The sequence below is a fragment of the Patella vulgata genome, chromosome 5, assembly GCF_932274485.2.
Source record: "Patella vulgata chromosome 5, xgPatVulg1.2, whole genome shotgun sequence".
NCBI lineage: Eukaryota > Metazoa > Mollusca > Gastropoda > Patellidae > Patella > Patella vulgata.
In genome coordinates this window covers 74,468,056-74,475,656 of record NC_065883.2, presented here as the reverse complement: position 1 = coordinate 74,475,656, position 7,601 = coordinate 74,468,056, and positions in this window count along the sequence as shown.

Genomic DNA, 7,601 nt, shown 5'->3' with positions numbered 1-7,601 from the left:
GCCTAGTGGTCTAGAGTGTCGCGCTACGAGCCCTATACCGGCCGGTCACCTCTAGCTTGCTGTCGTGGGTTTCGATCCCTGGTGTGAGCGTATGTGGTTTGGAGATAGGGGGCGCCTTCTCAACCTCGTGCTTTTACTCCGGACAGGAAAGATAATAAACACGAGACCATTGTCTGCGAAGATCGAAAGAAATGGGGTTTAACGTCCACCCGACACAAATTAGGTAATTTCGGAACTAACATATTGTTTAATTTGTTATTTCAATAATTAGCTTGCGCGTAGGGATCTTTAGCAGTGGGGTAAACCGGAGGACACGGACAAAACCCACGAGGTTGGACAGGCGACCCTACTCCTCGTCACGTACAACGTACGGCCTAGCCTCGAAAAGTCAATCGCTAAAATCTCGGTTCATAGTGGATCAATTTGACTGAAATGTTTAGCAAATTGTCTTTAAATGATCTAATTTTTAACTATTATAGTGAGAACTGCCAGCTCTTTATCTAATCTCGAATAATGTACCTTTAAACTAAGTTAGGAATAAATCATTAACACGAACCATATATTAAAGATAGGTTTCAAAATAAAATATGGTATTAATGAAATCTAAAATAGAATTCTGTACTTGTTTTTTTTCTATACTTCAATTTGAAGATATATTTATAGCAGGTGTTGAGAAAATAACAAGATGGCATCGTCTTCATTGGGCGTGGTTGGGTAGCTGTGGTAGAAGAATTGAAAATGAAATAACGTGGTTATATGATGGCACGTCGATATGTAATATAACCCGTTTAATCCCGATATCTGAAATATCTTTACGCGATGATTATTATTGAAATCTGTCAGCAGGTAAAAGGTTATAAATGATAGTATTGTTCTGGATTAATGTCTGTATTATTGGACATCACGTGCCATTATATATATAATATCATTGCAATAAAATATAATGTAACTTTATTATATTGATGGAGCAGTGATATAGGCGCTAGCATGCTAATCTGGCAAGTGACATCGTTTATAGTTCGCATGTGACGAAAGATCGAGGCCCTGTGGTTTCATCCGTGGAACTATCGGATAGAAATTCAGATCTATATTTCGTGTCGTTTTTAAGTAAAACAAAATTTTGAAATATAAAAAAACGAAACGAAAAAGGATCTGTGTTTTAATCAGATTGACGTCTCTCCTGTCATGGGGGGGGGGGGGGTTGGCCGAATGGTTAGCACGCGCGCGCTGTATCAGGAGGCCAGTCATTGAGTCAACTGGCGTGGTTTCGAATCCCCGGTTGTACGTGACAAGGAGTAGGGTTGTCTGTCCAACCTCGTGGGTTTTCTACGGGTTCTCTGGTTTCCTCCCACTGCTAAAGACCCCTACGCGCAAGCGAATTATTGAAATAAAATTAAACAATATGTTAGTCCCGAAATGACCTAGTCTGTGTCGAGTGGACGTTAAACCCCATCTCTCTCTCTCTCTCTCTCTCTCTCTCTCTCTCTCTCTCTCTCCTGTTCTGTGAGAACTGTGTTTAAAATCCGCTATGGTTCGTCTCGGTCCACCCCGACTGGGGTACTACCCGATTATGATTTATTTTTCGTTCCTAAAAGAGTGAAGACACCTTCATAATTTTAGTCAATTTTTCATAATAAATAAAATTAAATCCCAGCTTGAATACGGGACCTCCAGTTTAGCAAGCCGACATCTTACTCTCCGAGCCACCATGGCTCTCGACTAATCTTATGAGTTTTAAGAGAGATTCGTGAACTTTAACTGGGTTACTACATTATAATAAATTTTCTTTAGTAAACGAGTGAAGACCCCCTCCTAACTCTAGTCATTTTTTATAATAAATAAGATTAAATCCCCGCTCCTATCCAGCAGTGAAGTTAATATATCTATTTAAAAGATCACTATGATATTGGGTAATGTTTAATTAAAGAGTGTACAGAACCACTTAAAACTAATACTCTCTAAAATGGAACATTAATATACTGTTGTGATGGCAAAATATTTTTGTAAAACGATTACGAAAATAAGGTAATGGACTGGGGGTTAACACAAAATAAATATTCCGCCATTTTGAAAACTGTTTTCAGCAGAAAAAAATTGGCCTAAAGAAAATGTCAGGCTGGTTAACTTCTCGTTAATGCAATGCCTGTGATTTGTGTAGACTTTTAATTGACACTGTCACCAATACAATTATAGAAAGGAACACTTGGCCCTGGCCGCGGTATTACGTTGCCTGTACTAGAAGTGTTCTTGGTCATTAATATTCATCTGCCACGGTGGCTCAGTTAGCAGGACGTTGGTTTTCTAACTTATAGCACATTGTATGGCGTATGCCAGTCTTCATTAGCCCAGTCGGAGCAGAACAGTAGGGCTTTAAAAATCCTATTTCATTTCATATGTTTCACTCACTACTAGCTGTGTAAAGAGAATTCCCTCTCATCGGTTCGTATACCAACTGATTTTCCTGCAAGACATATCAACGGAAGCGATGATACGTGTAATCAAAGTATACACATTGAATGTTTGTCTTGTTCTAGTTTGTTGAACTATTTGTCAAATAATCATTCCAATCTGAAGCACGTGTCTTAAATCAGGTCAAACATTGATCAAAAACGATGTAATCAATTACAGAAATACAGTAAAGATAAGACATGCTACATGTTCTGGTATCAACTGGGCTAATGAAGACGGGCATACGCCATACAATGTTCTGAGGGAAACTTTTCCCGGACAGCGGCACTGCGGCCTACTCTTATATCAAATTCCAACTGTCAAGGGATCTTTTACGTACACACCAATGTGTACACGTGACCTCCGGTTTTCGTCCCAGCTGTCCTTGTCAGGCCCTCCGTCCTGCATCACTGACAACTGGATGAACTTTCTCGGCCAATGCAGGGATCGAACAGCCGACCTTCAGCGTCTTACTCACCCTGACCACCGAGAGAGAGAGAGAGAGAGAGAGAGAGTATCAACCATCAAATTATATTGGTCACGATATGGTGCTAAAACAAATCTGCCTCTCAAGAATCCGATTTATCTTGTCATGGTATTTATCTTGTCATGGTATTTATCTTGTCATCTTGTCATGGTATTTATCTTGTCATGGTATTTATCTTGTCACATGGTATTTCCATCTACCTTGATTCAATGAATAAATGAAATGAGGTTGAGCGTTCTACTGCACAAACTTGGTTAATGAAAACTGACATACGCCATATACAGTGTCACAGCAAATTGACAGCAATTAAATTCCAGACAATCTGATTAAAATACAGATCTATATTTCGTTTCGTTTTTTTTTACTTTCGATGGACTACACTACCTGAAGATCTGACAAGTTGTAGCGATAGGTCGCGTCAGAGGTCATACGATCGACTTTTGACCTATGACGTCAAACATTTGATTAACCAATCAGCATTGATGTTACTAGTGGATTACCCACAGTGCCGCGCAAAACACGCATAAAGCTCGCCGTACAGACCGTTTAATTAGCTATTCCCTCACATCATTCAGAACACGTCAATGATAACAACTCTTCCAGACCCTAGTGTAGTAAAGGCAAGTAAAAAGAAATTTTGAACTATAAAAACGAAATGAAATTGATTTCCAGATGTCAAGGGTTTTTTAAGTAAACGCCAACTTATACACACGACATCGGTTTTTGTCCCATCCGAACAACTAGACAATGTTACTTGTCAGGCCCGCCATCCTGCATCTTTGACAAGAGGAAACCACCCTGCAAAATACCGAGAAACTTTCTAGATCGAGATCGAACCCCAGACCTCCTGGTTGTGATCCTGAGCCAGCGACTTACTCACTGAGCCAACGTGGCTTTCATGGACTCAAGGCCCGATGGTTGCAGAGATGTAGTAGCAACAACAGATCTGGGTTGTTTTTTGCTTATGGTCGACCTACTGACCTATTATTTAAATAAACATTCGATAAAAGATCCAATAATTAACCAAAACAAATCATGCCTATTTGATCGAAGGGGAAATACGTAGATGTTTTGTTTGATGTTTCATCCGATAACAAGTCTTTCGTCCCCACAAACTTGTAAAATCTATCATTAAACAATTGTAAAACGGGGCCGTGGATGTTCAACCGTCACCGTCAAATTAGAAAAAAACACAATGAACTATAAAAAAACTTGTTAATAATGTAAATGCATTTTAAGTACTTGTGAAAACTATAATTAGCCAATTATAAATGTCGGTCAATCGTTAACTAGTTGATCAAATTACAAGAATTGCTAATAATAAAAACCTGTTTATGTTGTAAATGGAGTTTAATAACTTGTAAAGTCATTAAACATACATTATGCAAGAGCTAAATATGCCAATTGTCGGTCTTTCTTTAGGCCTGAAATGTTATATAAACTATTAATTAGACATTAATTAACTTATCCAGACCATAATCTACTCTCGATGTCACCGCTAGCCTGCGATATTTACTGGATAATAATCCGATCTGCTGCTGAACGCTGATTCATGATTAAATGAAACCACGGATAATCGAGACTATGCCTTTTATCGTACCGACTTTGGTAATGATGATCGAGGCTAGGCCCAAAATTCAATCGGTAAATTCTCGGTTCAGAGTGGATCAATCTGACTGAAATTTTCAGCAAATTCCATTTACATTATCTAGTTTTTAACTAATATAGTGAGAACTGCCAGCTCTTTATCTAATCTCGCATAATGTATCTTTAAGTAAACAATTCTAATCTAAAACGAAATCGTGGATGTTCAATCGTCACCTACTTTATAAAATTACTAAAATATCTACAACATAATGGATTATATAAAAAAAAAATCTATTGATCTTGTTATAAACTAGTTAAATCTATAAATAATCGGTCTAAAATTGAATTATGGATGTTCCATCGTCACCATCTTTATTAAATTACAAGAATTTCTACCACGCAATAAAAACCTGTTGATCTTTAGGGGCGGATCTAGGAATTTTGAAAAGGGGGGGGGGGGGGCGCAACATGAGGGCACTGACCTCGGAGACGTGGTACGGCGCTGAGAGGGGGGTTTTGAAAGTGGAAGCATTAATTAGACCAGACTGGTGTGTTTGAGTCGATGGTTTGAGTCATTTGGGATCCCTGCAACGGGTTGGAAACGGACATATTTGGATCTGAGAAAAGGCACTTTCAGCTGTAAAAAAGGGCACTGTCGAAAATTAGGGGGGGGGGCGCCCCCCCCCCCCTTTGGATCCGCCTCTGATCTTGGAAGTTTTATAAATTGACATGAAATCTACAATAATCTTGTTTTATCTGGTTGAGAAACACGGCGATCATCACACGATGCTGGGTGGGAACACGGCGATCATTACACGATGCTATGTCAACTATTAATTGAAGTTCCATGTTGGATTACCAGGAATCTGTTTATCTTATCTCTTTGACCTTTGACCTTTGAGCATACCATATTGTACTACATGTGTAGTTATCAGGCAAACATGGCATCGTTATATCTGGGAAATAGGTTAATAGGCCAGTGTGTAGAATTTAATGGGGTTGGTCATTTGATACGGTTTAGAACATAACGACAGTGGCTCATGACTATCAGAAGTAGGTTTCAGTACAATGGTCAGTTTAAAAGTTTACAACATAATTCTGTCTTGGAACGTGGCAAAGTAGGTAAGACGCTGGCACGTAAAAGATCCCTTGGCAGATGCAATTCGATGTAAGAGTAGGCCGTAGCGCCGCTGCTTGGGTAAAATTATCCTCATAGCACACTGTATGTCGTATGCCCGTCTTCATTAGCCCAGTTTAGGAGCAGAACAATAGGATGTTGAACCCCATTTCATTTCATTTCATTTCTTTCTTGGTACATAACGGTATCTATGGTTATCAGAATAAAGGTGCCAGTACATTGGTCATTTTTAGAGATCTATAAGGCATTATGTTGTCTTGAACCATATCTCTGGTTATCAGAACAAGGTCCCATTGGTGAGTTTATGGGTTTACAAGATGATGCTATCTTGGAACATAACGGTGTCTTTGGACTATCTACAGCATAACGCTGTCTTGGAACATAACGGTATCTCTGGGTTATCAGAGCAAGGCGCCAATACATTGGTCATTCTTTTCAGATCTTATAATTATGTCTTGGTATATAACGGTATCCAGGGTTGATATAAAGAACGTGCCAACGTCTAGATAATTCATTCTTGAAAGGTAAATAACAGCAGTCGATATCCGGCACAGCGATGTATTGGAGTATAACAGTATCATCTTTATATCACATGAAAGGTTCTTACTTCTAATTAATTCTTGAAAGGCCAAACTCCATGACCGACTTGTTGTTTCAGATGCCTACAATATAATTGTGATCTAGTATTTGGTTATTCCGAAAAACAAGTTGTCGCGATGTAGAAATTGACTTTCTTGAAACGCAAAATCGGTAATGGTCATAGTAGGATTAGCGCTAGCCCTGTTTACATATCGTGACCTTTGATCAAATCTGCAATTGGCCTTAATATTTAGATCTAACCGTATTAAATGGAAATGAAAGAGAGAGGGAGAGAGAGAGAGAGATGGGGTTTAACGTCCACTCGACACAAACCAGGTCATTTCGGGACTAACAAATGGTTTAATTTTATTTCAATAATTCGCCTGCGCGTAGGGGTCTTTAGCAGTGGGTGGAAACCGGAGGACCCGGAGAAAACCCACGAGATTGGACAGGCGACCCTACTCCTTGTCACGTACAACCGGGGATTCGAAACCACGCCAGTTGACTCAATGACAGGCCTTATTTATGATACAGCACGCACGTGCTAACCATTCGGCCACCCAACCCCCCTGCACCAATCGGTCTAATAAAGAAGGGCATACACCATGTGGTGTGTTTTGGGGGACATTTGGTCCTGACAGCGGTGCTATGGTCTATCCTTTCAGGATATCTTTACCGTGCTAGAAATGGTACACCTGGAACCTGGAGAATCCGGAAGAACTCTAGGATGGAAACCGCTACCTCCTGTAAGTGAGCAAGTGTCAGAAGTGGAAATAAGACGAATATGTGAAATACATTTCCATTTTCTCTCCACCATCGTATCTTAAAGGGACAATAACACTCTTGCTGGCTTGACAGCTCCAGAAAATAAATAATAGCCTTATTCTAAGTACTAGATGTGTTAGTGTCCTACCTGCTGTGTAAATTATCCATTAAATCCTATTTTACTTGTCCAGAGGGTTCGAAAATATTTTTAAATCCAAGTCACATTTGAAAAGGTTTACGTTAGGCTTTTCAAATCATTTAGTTGAATTTTTCCAATTTTTTAAATTAGGTGTGTTAAGATGAAATTTATATCACCAATTAATTGGAATATTGTAAAAGAGTACAATTTGTTGACCAGAATAAAGATTGGGACATATTATTCAGTTACAACAAGAGTGGTATTGAGCCTTTAAAGGCTCTGTCACTGGGGGGGGGGGGGGGGATGGCCGAATGGAGTAGGGTCGCCTGTCCAACCTCGTGGGTTTTCTCCGGGTCCTCCGGTTACCTCTCACTGCTAAAGACCCTTACGCGCAAGCGAATTATTGAAATAAAATTAAACCATATGTTAGTCCCGAAATGACCTAGTTTGTGTCGAGT